The sequence below is a fragment of the Neomonachus schauinslandi genome, chromosome 5 (genome assembly GCF_002201575.2).
Source record: "Neomonachus schauinslandi chromosome 5, ASM220157v2, whole genome shotgun sequence".
Taxonomy (NCBI): domain Eukaryota; kingdom Metazoa; phylum Chordata; class Mammalia; order Carnivora; family Phocidae; genus Neomonachus; species Neomonachus schauinslandi.
This window is the reverse complement of record NC_058407.1, coordinates 8387828-8406474: the sequence shown is the minus strand read 5'-3', so window position 1 is coordinate 8406474 and position 18647 is coordinate 8387828. Positions and strand designations below refer to the sequence as shown.

The window sequence follows — 18647 nt, the reverse complement described above, 5'->3', positions numbered from 1 at the left end:
CTGTTCATAGTATTTGGGTGGTTTCCAGTTTGGGGCCATTATGAATGAAACTGCTATGTACAGGGGCGCCTGGGTGGCTCAGTCGTTAGGCGTCTGCCTTCAGCTCAGGTCATGATCCCAGGGTCCTTGGATTGAGTCCCGGGTCAGGCTCCCTGCTCAGCAGGGAGTCTGCTTCTCCCTCTCCCACTCCCCCTGCTTGTGTTCCCTCTCTATCTGTCAAATGAATAAATAAAATCTGAAAAAAAAAAAAAAACAGACTGCTATGTACAGTCACATGATCTTTCTGGGAATATATGTTTTCATTTCTCTTGGGTAATAAACACCAAGGTGCAGGACTGCAAGGTTGCATGGTGAATATGTATTTAACTTTACAAAAAACTGACCAGTTGTTGTACTATTTCACACTCCCACCAACAACATACATGAATTCCAGTTGTTTCACATCCTCACCAATACTTGGAATTGTCCATATTTTTTAATTTTATCTATTCTAGTGGGTTTATCTATTCTAGTGGGTTTATCTATTCTAGTGGGTTTATCTATTCTAGTGGGTATGAAATGGCATGTCATATAGTTTTAATTTGTATTTCCCTGACGACTAATGATGTTGAGCATCTTTTCACATGCTTTTGGACATTCAAATATACTTTCTTCTTTTTTTTTTTTTTTAAAGATTTATTTATTTATTTGAGAGAGCGAGAATGAGAGAGAGAGAGAGTACATGAGAGGGGGGAGGGTTAGAGGGAGAAGCAGGCTCCTCGCCGAGCAGGGAGCCCGATGCAGGACTCGATCCCGGGACTCCAGGATCATGACCTGAGCCGAAGGCAGTCGTTTAACCAACTGAGCCACGCAGGCGCCCCCAAATATACTTTCTTCTATGAAATGTCTATTCAAATCTTTTGCTCATTTTTAATTGGATCATTTGTCATATTTTGAGTTTTAAATTTTTTTTACATATTCTAAATATAAATTCTTTGATAAATGTATCTACAGATATCTACATATATATATGAAATTACATATATGTGTGTATGTGTGTATAAATATTTCCTCCCAGTCTGTGGCTTATCTTTTCATTTTCTTACAGTGTCTTCTAAAGAACAGAAGGTTTTACTTTTGATAGGTCTGACTTACCAATTTTTCCTTCCATAGTTAGTATTTTTATTTCCTAAAAAATCTTTGCCTACCCCAAGGTCACAAGTATTTTCTCATAATTTTTTCTATAAGTTTTATGGTTTTAGTTTGTATGTTTAGGTCTATGAGCCTTTTCAAATTAATTTGTGTGTATAGTGTGAGATAGGTACTGAGATTCATTTCTTTACATACAAATATCCAATTGTTCCAGCAATATTTGTTGAAAAGACTACCCTTTCCTCTACTGAATTATGTTTAACCTTTTGTTAAAAAAATCAACTGACCATACGTGTGTTTATTTCAGCATTCCCTACTGTGTTCCAATGTTCCACATATCCATTTTTACACTAATACCACACTGTCTTGATTACTCTAGCTTTATAATGTCTTAAAATCAGGTAACTTAATTCCTCCAAGTTTGTTCTTCCACTTCTAAATTATTTTGGTTATTCCAGATCCTTTACATTTCCATTTGAATTTTAGATTCAGAGTGTCAATTTCTACAAAAAATTCTGCTGAGATTTTGATTGTGAACACACTGAATCTTTATAGATTGTTTTGGGAAGACCAGACAACTTTACATTACTGGGTCTTTCAAACCATGAATGTGACATATCTCCACATATTTAAGTCTTCTTTAATTTCTCTCAGCAATGTTTTGCGATTTTCAGTCTAAAGATCTTATAGTTAACTAAATTTGTTCCTAAAAAACCTTTTTTAAAGATTTATTTATCGATTTTAGAAAGAGAGAGAGAACAAGTGGGAGGGGCAGAGGGGAAAGAGAATCTCAAGCAGGCTCTGTGCTGAGCATGATGCAGGGCTCTGTGGTGTGCCCTGCTGAGCATGATGCAGGGCTCTGTGCTGACGATGCAGGGCCCAATCTCATGACCCGAGATCACAACGTGAGCCAAAACCAAGAGACATATGCTTAACCGACTACACCACCCAGGCGCCCCAAGAAACTTAAATTTTAAATTGGTTGCTAATATTGTAAAATAGAGAAAATTTACAGTTTTAAAAAATCCAGATTTCTGGCTTCCCTTGGAAAAAAAATCAGAAGATCAGCAATCGTGGGCCTACACTCCCACATGTCACAATATCCTAGAATCAAAAAGTGGCAACCCTCTTTAGACAGGGCATGTCCTCTCCAATTTGCCACAGTCTTACCACTCCTCATTAAAAATCCCTGATCTACCCATTTCCATTCATTTAAGTTACCTGCTTGGAGCCTATATCCAGTGAAACACTTAGGGGAAGAGGTATGACTTAATTATATTTGCATTTTTAAACTCTGACTTCAGTGTGGAGAATTGATTAGTTAGGGTCAGAAAGAACGGAAGCAGTAAAACTAGGTATTTATTGATGTGGTCCTGGAGAGATCACGACTTGAACTAGCTAAAGTGACTTCGGGAGAAATAGGAAGTTGACAAATAAGATTTGTCAGTATTTCTGTAGTGATTACCAACCCGAATTGATGATGGAATGGATGTGAGCAGAGAGAGGCAGATGTCAAAGATGACCTGTCAGATTTCTGGCTTGTGTAACCAGGTGGACAGAAGTGCCATTTACAGAAATGGGGAACAATGGAGCAGGAACAACTTCGGCAGTCGGAAAAGAAGGCTAAGAACTCAACTGAGAATATAAACCTGAGATGTCCATGAGACCTCCAGGTGGAGGTGGCAAAATTAATTCTGTTCAAAAAATATGGGAATACACATTTGGGAATCATTACCAGACGAGTAGTTTTTAAAGCTAGGGACTAAATGAGATCTCCTAGAGATAGATAATTAGAGGGTTTGAAGCTAAGTCATGAGAAAGTCCCATACTCAGAGGCCAACATAAAGAAGAGCTAGCAAAAGAGACAGAAAGTATAGCAGGAAGGTAGAAGGAATGAACAAAGTATTAGATGAAAAACTAGAATAATGTCATACCAAGAATATAAAATGGCTTTAAAAAAGGTGATCAACTATGTTAAATAGCACATGAGAGGTAAAATAAGAATGAAAGTGGCTGTCCCTTCATCCATTAAACTGTTCAAAAATATTTATTAAGCACCTACAATATGCTAAGTATTGTTGGTGTTGAGGATACAGCAATAAACAAAATCCTTGCCCCTGTAGAGACTACGATCTAGTGGGAGGAGACAAACAAAAACCAAATACATGTTGGGGCACCTGGGTGGCTCAGTTGGTTGGGCATCTGCCTTCAGCTCAGATCATGATCTCAGGGTCCTAGGATCAAGCTCCACAGCAGGCTCTGTGCTCAGCAGGGAGTCTGCTTGTCCCTCTCCCTTTTACTCTGCCCTTCCCTCCCGCTCGTGATTTCTCTCTCCCAAAATCTTGGGAGAAAAAAAAAAATACACGTCAAGTCCTGTGGAGAAAGTGACGCAGGATAAGGGAAATAAGGACTGCCTCAGATTAAGGAGTAAGGTGGCTTTTTTATATGTGGTGGTCTCTCTAATAAGGAGACATCTGAGCAAAGATCTGAAAAAAGTGAGGAAGTAAACCATGCGGAGATTTAGGGAAAGAGTACTTCAGGCAGAGAAAAGAGCAAGCACAAAGACCTGGTATGACCCAGGAACAGCACGGAATCCAGTGGGATTGTAGCAGAGTAAGCAAGGGGGAGAGTGGCAGATCATGAAACTGACTCTAGAAAACAGATCCTAAGATCTATAATCTATGTGGAGAGCAGATCACAAAAAATCAGAACAGAAACAGGGAATTCAGTTCAGAGGAAGCTACTGCAGTAATCCAAGCAAGAAATAATAATGATTATGTGATGGTCAGTTGTATGGGTCACTTGATTACACTACTGTCCCCAGTTATTCAAACACTAAGTGTTGCTGTAAAGATATTTTGTGGATGTGATTAATATTCATAATCAGTTGACTTTAAGTAAAGGACAGTGTCCTAGATAATCTAGGTGGGCCTGATTCAATGAGTTAAAAAGACTTTGGAGCAGAACTGACGTTTCCCGGAAGAATTCTACCTGTGGGGACGCCTGGGTGGCTCAGGTCATGATCCTGGAGTCCCGGGATCGAGTCCCGCATCGGGCTCCCTGCTCAGCAGGGAGTCTGCTTCTCCCTCTGACCCTCCCATCTCTCATGTGCACTCTCTCTCACTCATTCTCTCTCTCAAATAAATAAAATCTTAAAAAAAAAAAAATTCTACCTGTGGATAGCAACTTCAGCTCAAGACAGCCTAGCCTATGGATATCATACCTGCTTAGCCAGCCCCTACATCATGTAAGGAATAAATCCTTACAATAATCTCTTAATGTATATCTTCTACTGCTTCTGTTTCTCCAGATGAACACTGATACAGATTTTGGTATCTGGAAGTGTTCTGTTTAACAATTCAAAAATGTGGAAGTGTCGGGGCGCCTGGGTGGCTCAGTCGTTAGGCATCTGCCTTTGGCTCAGGTCATGATCCCAGGGTCCTGGGATCGGGCCAAGCATTGGGCTCCCTGCTCCGCGGAGAGCCTGCTTCTCCCTCTCCTACTCCCCCTGCTTGCGTTCCCTCTTTCGCTGTGTCTCTCTCTGTCAAATAAATAAATAAAACATCTTTAAAAAAAAAAAAATGTGGAAGTGTCTTTGAAACTGGATAATGGGTAGAGGTTGAAGAATTTTGAGAAGCATAATAGAAAAGCCTAGGTTGGGGCGCCTGGGTGGCTCAGTCATTAAGCATCTGCCTTCGGCTCAGGTCATGATCCCAGGGTCCTGGGATCGAGCCCCGCATCGGGCTCCCTGCTCAGCGGGAAGCCTGCTTTCCCCCTCTCCCACTCCCCCGCTTGTGTTCCTGCTCTCGCTAACTCTCTCTGTCAAATAAGTAAAAATAAAATCTTAAAAAAAAAAAAAAAAGAAAAGCCTAGGTTGCCTTCAACAGACTGTTGGTAGAAATATGGACATTAAAGGCACTCCTGGTGAGAGCTCAGAAGGAAAAAAGAAACAAAAAAAAAAAAAAAAAGGAAGTAAGAAGCACACTAGGGAAAGCCTATATTGTTTTAGAGAATACATATGTCATCATAAACAGAATGCTGGTGAAAATGTGAACATTAAAGATGCTTCTGGTAAGGACTCAAAGAAATGAGGAACATTATTGGAAACTGGGACAATCCTTTTTATATAGTGGCAATAAAACTTGGCTGAATTGTGTCCTATGGTTGTGTGAAAAGCAGAATTTATAAGTGATGAACTTGAATATTTAGCTTAGGCAATTTCCAAGCAACATGTTGAAGGTGCAGCCTAGTTTCTTCTTGCTGTGTACAGTAAAATGCAAGAGGAAAGATAAATTGATTGGTGAAATGTTAAACAAAAGAAACCAGGACCTGATGATTTAGGAAATCCTCAGCTTATCCAGACCACATAAAACACTAAAGAAATGCATTATTAAAAAAGCACTGCTGTGGAAAGAAAGCCAAGGATGTGGCTGGACAACCTTTTCCTAGCGCTGAAGATACTACACATATAACTAGGGGATCTCCTCGACCAACCATCTAAAGAGAAGCTAGGAATAAAATGAGATATCCAGGAAATATCTATGGAGGACCGTCTTGTCTAATGATAAGAATCCCCAACACATACAAAGGAGACCCACAAGGCTTCTGAAAATGTTATATCAGCAGAAACACTGCCAACTTGGCCTAACAGAGAAAGAAAGAGAATGAAATAAAAGGCTACTGAACTACCAAAATTCTACAGGCAAGAAATAGGCTAATAAAACTACTCAGTTGCAAACACATACTATCCTTCGAGAAAAGTTAGGATAGACACCAAATGCAAAGGCAACAAAAGTAAAAATAAATGAGTGAAACTACATCAAACTAAAAAGCTTCTGCACAACAAAGGAACCTATCAACAAAATGAAAAGGCAACCTACTGACTGGGGGAAAATATTTGCAAATCATGTATCTGATATGGAGCTAATATCCAAAATACATTTTTTAAAAACTCCACAACTCAAGAGCAAAAAAACAATCTGATTAAAAAATGGGCAGAGGATCTCAACAGACCTTTTTCCACAGAAGACATACAGATGGGCAATAGGTATATGAAAAGATGCTCATCATCACTCATCATCAGGGAAATGCAAATCAAAACCACAATGAGACACCTCACATCTGTCAGAATGGCTATTATCAAAAAGACAAAAAATAACAAGTGCTGGTGAGGATATGGAGAAAAGGGAACATTTTTGCACTATTGGTGGGAATGTAAATTTACACAACCAGGATGGAAAACAGTATGGAGGAGGTTCCTCAAAAAATTAAAAATAGCACTACCATACGATCTACCATTTCTGGGTACTTATCCAAAGAAAATTTGAAAAGATGAATGCACCCCCATGTTCACTGCAGCATCATATACAACAGCTAGAGATGAAAACAACCTAAGTATCCACTAAGGGATGAACGGATAAAGAAAATGTGGTATATATAAATATTATTCAGCCATAAAAAAGTGAAGGGCGGCAAAAGGTACAAATTTCCAGTTATAAAAATAAATAAGTCATGGGGATGTAATGTACAGCATAGCAACTATAGTTAATAATACTGTATTGCATATCAGAAAGTTGCTAAGAGAGCAAATCTTAAAAGAAAAAAATTATACTTATGTATGGTGACAGACTTATTGTGATCCTTTTGCAATATAAACAAATATCAAATAATTACAAAGTACACCTGAAACTAATAATGTTATATTTCAATTATAATTCAATTTAAGAAAGAAAGGAAGGAAGGAAGGAAGAGAGAAGAAAATTAGAGCTGAGCCTTGAGCCCAGAAGCCACAGCCATGGGCTCAGAGCATGGAGTCTAAAGCCACACCAGATTACTCCCAGGCTTTGAAATGTAATGAGATTTTCCCCGCTGGATCTTGAAACTGCTTGGGACCAGTGACACACTTATTCCTTGCATTTTTTCCTTTTTGGAACAGGAGTCTTTACCTGTCCCACCACTGTATTCTGGGAACATATAACTTGTTTTCTAGTTTCACAGGTCCACAGATGGAAAGGATTTTTCCCCAAGATGGATCATACCCAGAGTCTCACATATACCTCACATATAATCTGGAGAATTTATATGATGAGATTTTTGCACTTTTGAGCTGATGACATGTAGATGAGATCCTGAGCTTGAGTTGATGTTGCAATGGGTTAGGATTTTGGGGAATGTTGGAATGGGATGAATGTACTTGGCATATGGGACAAATGTGAATTTTTGGGGGCCAAAGGTTAGACCGTAGTAAGACTGAAAAATGGCACCCTAGACATACCCACATTTTCCACATCCTAGACGCTGGAATTCGTGAATGTTACCTTAAATAGCCAAAAAAACAAAAAACAAAAAACCAAGGGGGGGGGGGGAAATCTTTGCAGATGTGATTAAGTATCTTGATATGGAGAGATTATCCTGGATTATCTGGGTGAGCCCTAAATGCAATCACTTATCTTTATAAAAGGGAGACAGATTTGACAAACACAGAGGTGAAAGAGATGTACACAGAGATCTGAAGATGCTGCCCTTGCACATTGAGGTGACACTGCCACAAACCAAGGAATGCTGGCAGCCACCAGAAACTGGAAGAGGTGAGGATGGCTCCCCTAAAGCCTCCAGAAGGAATGCAGCTCTGTGCTGACACCCTAATTTTGGCCCAGTGAAACTGATTTCAGACAACGGGCCTTCAGAACTCTAAGAGAATAAATTTAGGCTGTTTTAAGCCACTAAGTCTGTGGTGATTTATTATAGTAGCCAGCCATGGGAAACTAATCTGATAGCTTGGACAAGGATGATTACAATGGAGGTGATGAGAAGTCAGATATATTTAGCAGACAGAACTAGCAGGATTCACTGATGGATTGGATATGAAATGGGAAAGGAAGAGAAGATGATGCCAAGGTTCTTGCCTGAATAACTATAAGAGTAACCATTTTACTAAGCTAGGGACAACCCACTAGCTCACCAACACTCAAGTCAGTGGTGGCCTCATTGAAAACTGTTTTGGTAGAATTTGGGGCTGGACATCAGATTACAGACAGAAAATCCAGAGTACTAGGATTTTATAGTATTATAATTTACTTTGAATATTATTATGCTTTCTGGTTGTCATTCATCTGTTCATTACCTTTCCCTTTACCTAGCTCCAGTCGTTAATGGACCAAATATCAAGTAAAAAGTTGATTAATTCTCAAGTGGGCCAAAGGAACTAAGTTCAGGACACTGTCCTTTAAGGCAACGGAGGACAGAATTCATTCAACCAGGATTTATTGAGCATCTATTATATCCCATGACAAGCATGATGTTAAATGCTGACAAAATAGCAATGAAGAGACAGACATGGTCCCTGGCCTTATGAAGTTTATAAGAAAAACATAAATAATTATACAATTATTTAGCTGTAATTGTAGCTACTGCTACAAAAGAAAAATTCTGGGTGTTATGAAAATTAACATGAACAGAATGCCTATTATGTGCTAAATGCTTTGTATGTAGCTTATTTACCTCTCACAACTAAACTATGAGGAAACAGAGGTTTGACAAGATTAATTCCCTTGCTCAAGATCACACAGCCAGTGAGACGTAGAGCCAGACTGAAAACAGGTGCATTCAACTCCGAACTCATCACTACTATCTCCGAACAGTAGGAAAATCTACTATGTCTTTTCAAAAGAAAACAAAGAAGTGGCCAGAAGAGGTAGAGAGTCATACAGGTAAAGTTTTGAAGATCCTTGCTCTAGAAAGAGCTTTCTAAGCTCACTTGATGAAGGTGAATTTTGGAGGGTATTCAAAAATCGCTTAACACTCTCCAAATAGAACAAAAGGTTACACTATAATTAACTCAGTTTTATTTAGGCACCCAACAGGTTATTAAACATGTTGAAAATAAAATGTCATGAATACCGTGTCCAAATTGTACAGGTCATGCCCAGTTTTCATACAAATTGTTTCTGCCAGGCTCACCTTCAGAATCAGCTTCAGGTAAAAGTGAAAGGGGTTAAAAAAAAAGTCAATCATGCTACAGAGTGATTTAGGAAAATGACTAAATAATTATTTTACTCAATGTATACAAAGATTCATGACAGATATTACACAAATGAGCCACACCACCCTAAGATGTTCTACTGCATAAAGGAAAGCTTCAAGTTATTTAATTTCAAGTCAAATCACTAATCTATGATCTTCATTGTATTCTTGGTTTCCTATTCCCACCATTCCAGGTCTCCGCCATCCTCCCTTGCAAAAAAAAAAAAAAAAAATCTGAACAGAAAGGAAATGTCAACCATAATGTGAAATGATCTACTGAATCTACAAAACAGAGAATTTAAAATACCACCACATCTTTGCCTTCCATGCCACCTTAGGGCATTAACCTGGAATATTAGATTTAAAGAGTGAAAAGCTCCTGAATGGAAGCTTTAGTGCAATTGATTTTCCATAAAAAGTGATTATCCCAAGTAACAGAGATAAGAAAGAAAATGGTCCTTACCTTTCATTTCTAAATTGTTTTGAAAGGCAAGACAATACAAGGCAAATTTAAAAAGACTACTTTAAATACATCCCATCATATAGAGGCACCTGGCTGGCTCGGTCAGTAGAACATATGACTCTTGATCTCTAGGTCATGATTTCGAACCCCATTTTGGGTGTGTGTAGAGCTTACTTAATGAAATAAATAAAAATAATCTTACCAAAAAAAAAGTACATCCATCATATAACAAAATATAAAGTCAACAATAAAGCCAGTTTCACCATGAAATCGTAACACCACTCTCATACCAAAATGCAATATGGTGTGTCCTAAAATATGAGGAGAGGACAACTTTCCAAGTTCCTGTAAATTTTGTGGTAGTGAAAATATGTACAAATTAACCACGATTAGGAGACTTTGGCATCACTTATGCCATTTACAGTTACAAAGATAACTGAAACACTGACAAAATATGTTTAAAATTTGGACACTATAGTATGTCCTTATTTAGTATTTATTGAGCAATTTAGGATGTGAAATCACTACTATAGCTTTCAGGAATGGCAATAAGATACATATAAGGAATACTGCAAAGAATATTTTGAAAGCTACAACACCTTGATTACTACCATAAAGAATTCTCAACATACTAACATTTTCACAAACTGTGCAAAAGTGAACAGGAACATTTACCGAAGGCAAAGTTAGGCACTTCATACACATTATCATAGGGAGTCAGTATCTTTTTTTTTAAATTAACATATAATGTATTATTTGTTTCAGGGGTACAGGTCTGTGATTCATCAGTCTTACACAATTCACAGCGCTCACCATAGCACATGCCCTCCCCAATGTCCATCACCCAGCCACCCCACCCCTCCAACCCCCCTCCACTCCAGCAACCCTCAGTTTGTTTCCTGAGATTAAGAGTCTCTTATGGTTGGGAGTCAGTATCTTTTAATTCAAAAACAGACCTGAGGGGACACCTGGCTGCCTCAGTTGGTGGAGCATGTGACTCTTGATCTCACGGTTGAGAGTTCAAGCCCCACATGGGGCGTGGAGCCTACTTTAAAAAAAAAAAGAGAGAGAGAGAGAGAGAGAGAGAGAGAGAGAACTTGGTTCAAACCCTGATTGCAATCTTTCTAAATTAGTGAATCTCTCCAAGCTTCTTTCCTCATCTACAAAATGGAGCTAATACTTACTTCACAGAGCTGGTGTGAAAATTAATGAGGTAGCATAACAATGAGTTCACTGTGACTCCATGATCCTTATAACAACCTCATGTTGTAAGAATCATTAACCCCATTTCATAGAAGAAAAAACTAGTCACAAGAAGGTTAAGTGGTGAACCTATGGTTACACAGCTGATAATTGTCAGTACCTAGCTCTGCTCATGCCCTTAAACTTGACATGTTACTTCACTAGTTATTTTGCTCTCTCATACTACGAAGTTTATAATTTTTTTCAAGTTACACCCATTATATGTTAAATTTTGATACCAGACAAAAGTTTATCAAGAAATAAAAATCACCAGGCACGTGGGTGGCTCAGTCGTTAAGCGTCTGCCTTCGGCTCAGGTCATGATCCCAGGGTCCTGGGATCGAGTCCCACATCGGGCTCCCTGCTCCGCAGGAAGCCTGCTTATCGCTCTCCCACTCCCCCTGCTTGTGTTCCTGCTCTCGCTATCTCTCTCTCTGTCAAATAAATAAATAAAATCTTTTAAAAAAAAAGAAAAGAGGGCGCCTGGGTGGCTCAGTTGGTTAAGCGACTGCCTTCGGCTCAGGTCATGATCCCGGAGTCCCTGGATCGAGTCCCGCATCGGGCTCCCTGCTCGGCAGGGAGTCTGCTTCTCCCTCTGACCCTCCCCCCTCTCATGTGCTCTCTCTCTCATTCTCTCTCTCTCTCAAATAAATAAATAAAAAATCTTTAAAAAAAAAAAAAAAAGAAAAGAAAAGAAATAAAAATCACCCATAATTCCCACTTATAATTTTAGAGGTCAAAGACCTGTAAGTAGCCCACCTATCTTCAAATTCAGTAACAGAGTATACATTCCAGATTTCAAATTGAGCTATGCAAATTACTTGTTACCAGGACTCATAAACAGGGAATGATTTCTAAAAGCATTTGAATAAAAGTGACTAGGGAAGCAAACAAATCAGATATACCACAAAAGTAAAAATATGGTAGCTGAAGAAAAGACATTTTCACAATGCTCAATCTTCCAAAGATTCTGCAGATCTTCATCACCACTATGTGAGCCAGCCTCAAATAAAGGGTGAAGAACTGGCCCAGGCTCAGCCACTAGACTGTTGTGGAACCTCAAACCACTGAATTTCTCAGTGCCTCTGTTCAACTAAACAGTGAGAGTTGGACTGGAGTCCCTGAGCCGCAGGACTGAAGGCAACTTAGGCAATTTGCTCCACCCAATGCACCCTGGCAGAGCACCCAATTCCTGCTCTAACACCTGCAGAGACATGGAGTTCAAAGATCTTCCCTCTTCACAGAAGTGACAGACTTAGTGTTAAGAATCAATCTCTGAGGATTCTTTTGTGACTCAGTCACAAAAGTGCTCACTCTGGTATTTTTACTATGGGTCCTGGTTCCACCACTAAGCTCTTCTGAGGATGCACCTTTAACTGCTTTTGGTTAAACCCATTCTGCAGATAGAGGGCCCAGTAATTTAGAGAGACACAAGAGAACACAAGATACCCTTCACAGGCAACTGTGCCTCCTGAGGTATTGTCGTAACTGGGGAGTTCAGCTAAATAAAATCAGTGGTTCACTCTATTGATGAAATAAAAACTATCTAAACGTAAGTAGTCAAACTGGAAAAACTGATGCTGAAGGAGCAAGTGATTACATTTAAATGATTGACATTTAAAAGCCTCTGAATACTCACATCATTCACATTCATTCATCTCTGACTGGAACCTCATTCACCCATGGTCAGTTCTATGATATTGCCCAAAATGAAGAATGATAATGATAATGCATGTGAACCTGTTCCAAGGACTTGGCATATTTTTAACTTATTTAATCTTTATAGCAGCAATATAAAGTAGCCACCATTATTATCCCCATTTTATAGTGAGTTACCAAGATGTGGTTAAGAGTGTCACAGTCACACCCAAGGTCACACAGCTAGCATGTGGTAGAAGTAGGATTCCAACCCAGGAAGTCTGGCTCTAATATTTACGCTTTTAACTGCCTTTCTATCACTCTGACAAGTTACTGTTCTCCTCAATATCAGAAAAATTACTCCACCCTCACCTTACACACAGAGATTAAGTGTTTGTCCTTAGTACCAATGCTGGCCTAGACTACTTACATTTCATACAGCCCCAATTCACTTCCACATATTAGCCTACCATTTTGAGGGCACAGAGTAAGCACCCAATAAATACCTGTGAATATCTGTTAAAAGGATTAAATCTTTCCCAATTCCCTCATTTTCCCAAAGGTAACCTTTCCCTCCTCTGAATCCTTCCCTCCCTTCCCCCAGCACTTTGTACCTTCTTCTAACACTTTTTCTGGCTACCACCCACTGTGGTAGCCAGCCTCCAAGATGGCCCCTAAAGATTCTCACCTCCTAGTATTCACACCCCTATGTAATCCCTTCCCACAATACGTGACCAATAGAATACTGGAGAAATGATGGTATGTAGTTCTGAAGCTAGGTCATAAAAGACAATGCAACTTGGTCTCTTGGATTACTTGCTCTGGGGGAAGCCAGCTGCCATGCCATGAGGGCATTCAAGTACTTCTATGGAGAGGCCCACATGGAGAATGGAGACCTCCCACCAACAGCCTACACCAACTTGTCAACAATCTGAGTAGCCACCTTAGAAGAGGATCCACCAGCCTGTCTTCAGAGACTGCAACTCCAGATGACATATTTCTGCAATCTCTTGAGAGACCCTGAGACTGAACCACTGCTCAAGCTGCTCCCAAATTTCTGACTCACAGAAACTGTGAGGGATAATAAATGTTTACTGTTATCTTAAACACTAACTTTTGGGGTAACACGTTATGCAATACTAGCTAACACCTAGTCTCTAAAACTGTAAGTTCCTTAAGAGCAGAGACTGTTTCCTTGATTCTCAAAACTCATTAAGGCCTTTAATAAACTGTGCCTATATTTGAATGGTGTCAGTGGGCCCTTCCCTTTGTTCAATGTTCCTTTTCTTCCAAAGTATAACCATTTATAAACTACCTATATGGTAAATGCCTGTGCCACTTCATCCATGATCTGTCAATGTCCTCCTGCTTTTCTTTCAAAGACCTTCTGAAATAAACCTCCTGATCAAAGTTTTTTTTTCAGATGAAAATGCTCCTATGTCAATTCTAACTATCAACCCTAGCATTTACATAAACACACCATTCACTGTATATATTCACATTCATCTTTTATTCAACAAATATTTACTGAGCATCTACTATGTCCCAAATTGCTTTTTTTTTTTTTTTAAAGATTTATTTGTCAGAGACAGTGCACAAGCAGGGGAAGCAGCAGGCAGAGGGAGAAGCAGGCTCCCCACTGAGTAAGGAGCCCGATGTGGGACTTGATCCCAGAACCCTGGGATCATGACCTGAGCTGAAGGCAGATGCTTAACCAACTGAGCCACCCAGGTGTCTCCCAAAAATTGCTCTTGAAGCTGAGAATAAAAGAAACAAACTACCTTTGTGGAGCTTACAGTCCACAGTGGGCTCTCTAAATATAACAATCTATGTTAATATGATTTCAAAATTCTAATTTCCCCTTTTGTAAAAATTATTCAAAACCATTTTACCCCGGGGCACCTGGGTGGCTCAGTTGGTTAGGCGACTGCCTTCGGCTCAGGTCATGATCCTGGAGTCCCTGGATCAAGTCCCGCATTGGGCTCCCTGCTCAGCAGGGAGACTGCTTCTCTCTCTGACCCTCCCCCCTCTCATGCTCTCTATCTCATTCTCTCTCAAATAAATAAAATCTTTAAAAAAAAAAAAAACATTTTACCCCTTTCATTTTCTATTTAATTGGCCATACATCTGCACATCCCTTATACACTTAAATATTTAAGCAACTGTCTCAATAAAAGTCCATACCTGTTTAAAAGCTTTGTTAGGTGCCCCATATAGTCTGTATTTATCAATGTCTTCCATTAAATGTTTCCATGAACTACATTTTTTAGCAAATGTCACACTTATAAAAGAAATACCATTTGATAGCCTTTATTATACAAGTTTTAGCAACTCTAAATCAAATATGAACTTTCACAGAAAGTAATTTGTAACTGATGTAGTAAAATGACATATATAGCTGGAACTGTCTCATTTATATTTCTTTCTTTTTTTTTTTTTTTAAAGATTTTATTTATTTGAGAGAGAATGAGCTAGAGAGAGAGCATGAGAGAGGGGAGGGTCAGAGGGAGAAGCAGACTCCCTGCTGAGCAGGGAGCCCGATGCGGGACTCGATCCAGGGACTCCAGGATCATGACCTGAGCCGAAGGCAGCCGCCCAACCAACTGAGCCACCCAGGCGCCCCTCATTTATATTTATTTCTACAGTGTTAGAAGGAAAAGAGCACACATACTTTTAAGTCAGAAATTCAAGTCCTGGCTCTGTCACTAACTAGACAAATTATTTAACTATGCTGAGCCTCAGTTCTCCTGTCCTAAAGTGGAGGTAAAATCTATCTCAGAGGACTAATTAAGTAGTAACATTAAAAGCCCAGCTTAATGCCTATTACATAGTGGGCATCAAGAAATATCAGTTTCCTTCCCCCTTCCTAGGGCTTATATCTGCGGTCAGAAGATCTATCAGCAAGCTCAGTTACTTCTGTTTGGAATGATCTTCCTCCTTCATCTAATGAGTTAAGATTCAACTCAAAGACCACCTTCTCTCTGAAGTGCAAAGGAAAAGCTCCCTTGACCCTCCCATACAGTTCTGGAGTTTATTTCAATGTGTTAAAATTATCTGTCATTTTTCTGCCTCACACTAGACTTGAGCTCCTATGAGCAGGGACCATATCGCACTTACCCGATAACCTTGGCTTTTAGAAAAAACACCTGGCAAGGCACCTGGATGGCTCAGTCAGTTAAGCATCTGCCATGGGCTCAGGTCATGATCTCAGGGTCCTGGGATCGAGCCCCGAGTTGGGCTGCTCAGTGGAGAGTCTGCTTCTCCCTCTACCTCTCCCCCTGTGCTCTCTCACTCTCAAAATCTTTAGAAAAACAAAAACAAACCACCTGGCACGTTTTGGCAAGGAACAAGTTTATTGAATGAATGAATGAATGAATGAACGAAGTCATTACTTAAGTAGTACCCAAAGCTAGTACTGAGTGACCTAAATCTTATGGTTTTGCTCTTTATGGGCTGAGATGCTGTTTCATACTTCTTTTGAATCCCTTCCTCATAGCACTCAGTAGAGGACTAAGGATGTGGAAAGTCTGCAATAAATACTTTTGGATTATGGGATACATCTTACTCTTCCATCTCACGATTTTACTCTAAATAAAAACTTAACCAAAGAAATGTGACTTGTGAAAGCCTTTCTAAACAGGGTTCTCTTCTTAACAGTTACTGGCAAAGAACTGAAGCCAATGCTAGAACGGACTACAGTCAGTTTTTCTTTGCATGTGTTTTTGGAAAAAGCAGTAATTAAATCATTTCACTAAGAAGCTATCATAAAGCCCTTTGATTCACTATGAAAATGCAAATGACATTAGGCAAAACTTAATTTAATAATTTTCAGCCAAGGGTTCCCCACCCTACTGTCCCGGGGCTGTGTGCCAGCTGGCTGTACCACCTCACTCCTGGGAGGTGGCTGCTTTTCAACAGTAAAACTGCTTAAGTGAAATCTGTGGCATTTTTTGGGGTCCTCTAACATAAAACACGTGAATTTCACTTTTTACTGAAAATAATGAGTATGTTACAGGCTTTTGGCTTCAAGTAGAAAAGATCTTGAAAAAAAATCTCAAAAGCTGGCAACCTGGGGGCATTTCAGACTTCTTATGGACTTCAAAGTACGTAAAAACACATGAAGCTAGGTATAATTTCATTATTACATTTAAGTGACATCTTTCACATTCCCGTATACGCATACCTCATGCCAAGTACAGCTGGTAAGTAGTCAAGTGTCCACCAAACTGCCTTTCATTTATGCTATCTATATACTAGTGAGAAAACTGAGATCCTGACAAAGCCAAGTTGGGCTGGTGCTTAAACACAAACTGATCTACCCGTCGTTCTCAGCTCACAATGACCCCATGTAGTAGGTATTATGCCCATTTTCCTGAGAAGGAAACTGAAGCCCAAGATGACACAGCTAGCGAATGGCAGGTTGGAGAGTTTGACCTGAAAGCTCCAGCCCTAGCTACTACAGAGTATCAGTGCTTTCCTGCGGTGCCGGCCAGGGTGGGAGGTGTAATCAAAGTATCCTGACAGACACTTTCTTAGAGGATCAAGTTCTTGGCTGTCAAGTTTCCAATCTGCCAGAGCCCTTACACCTGGCGGCATTCGGGATGCAAACAGTGGCATCAACAAGTCCAGGTGAGGCTCCCTTGCCTGGGGAATCCTAGGACTGCACATGGATCCTGAAGGTCTGCACAAGGTAAATCTGTGCCGGGGAAAGCGCCCATACCAGGTACCTGCAGTCAAAACACACCCGGGCGCAACGGGTGCGGGACGCCCCCTCCCCGCATTCCCCCACCGGCGCTGCCCGGCCAGGCGGCTCACAGGTGCACGGCCGCGCCCCGGGCCGCCCGCCCCGTCTGGGCGACCCCGGCCGGGAGGGAAGGGACGGGCGAGGCGAGCGGCGGCGGGCTGGGGGCCGGGCTGTGAGGCCCGGCCCGCAGCCCGACCCTGAGGGCGCGCCGCGGGGTCGCGAGGAGAAAGGATGCTCGGGGCGGGGCCGCGGTGGGGGAGGGGTCCTCTGTCCGGACTCTCACTCACCGCCTCGCGCTCCTCCCAGCCCGGGCTCCGCGGCGGTCCCCCTCCGGCTCTCACCGCGCGCCTCCCCTTCCGAGGCTCAACGTCTGGCCAGGGCGCACGGAGCTGGGGAGAAGTCTGCGCAAGCGGAGGGCGTGTGGCGAGCGGAGCCGAGGGGGTGGGGAGGATGGAACGGTCGCTCTTGCCGCCGCCTCAGACACCACAGACACGGCCGCCGCCGGCTCCTCTCAGCCACGGAAGCTGCGGCCCCTCCCACCACACCCGCCTCCCACCTCCCACACTGCCCCCTGGAAGAGTGACAGCGGCACTGACCAATCAGAGGCCTTGTGGAGGCTGGGACCGGAGGACTGAAGGGAGGGCGGGAAGGGAGGGGTGCGAAGGAGGCGAGGACGGCGGCGGGACTTCCTGTGACTGACGGCCGGGCGCGGCCAATGAGCAACGAGAAGATGACCTCATCGTCAAAGGAAGTCTGGAACTGGCGGAGCTGCGGCTAGGAGGTGGGAGGAGGTCGGCGACGTGCCGGAGGCGGGGCGCTGGGGGGGGGAGCCTTAAAGAGGCGGAAGCCCATTGGTCACCCTGCCGAGGGAAGGGCGGTGGCGGACCCGACTGGCCCTCGACAAGTTGCCAAGGGGTCAATGCCGCGGGCCCTTAACTGCATTAATCCTCCTGACCCAACCCGATCTTCCAAGGGGGCTAAAGGGTCCTCGCCCGGGCCTCGTAAATTGATTACTTTACTTTCACGCTTCCCAAAAGGAGGCACAATAAATTCCACATTGGCCCGGAGCCCTGAATTCCCGTTACAGCCCCCGCCCCACCGAGGCCGGTCTCCTCATTTCTCTGAGTCAGTTTCCCCTAGGGGAAAAGGGAGGATACTAACACCTACCTGCCCCTCCCTACCTGCCTAGAATGTTGAGATCATTAATAGCAAAGTGCTTGGGGCCTCGAGAAGAAAAGGGGCTGAATGAACCCAAAAGCGTCTCTCCGGAGACTCCAGGAAGAGCATTTGTAAAAGGGACGGTTTCACTAGGTGACTCCCGACGACTCTTGCAATTGTAAAATTCTAAAATGCTGATGTCCTACTCTTTCTGGCATCCACTCATGTAGCAAAGGGGGGGGGGGGGGG

At 41.8% G+C, this 18647-nt stretch overlaps 1 protein-coding gene across 1 annotated transcript in view; it reads right to left on the bottom strand.

Moving 5' to 3' along the window:
• The window catches only part of MRTFA (myocardin related transcription factor A), a 200928-nt gene extending 183335 nt beyond the window's left edge, over positions 1 to 17593 (bottom strand). The window contains exon 1 of the mRNA XM_044915318.1: positions 17528 to 17593. The gene's annotated coding sequence lies outside the window, so the exon portion shown is untranslated. The remainder of the gene's footprint in view (positions 1 to 17527) is intronic.
• Between the last annotated feature and the right edge of the window lie 1054 nt (positions 17594 to 18647).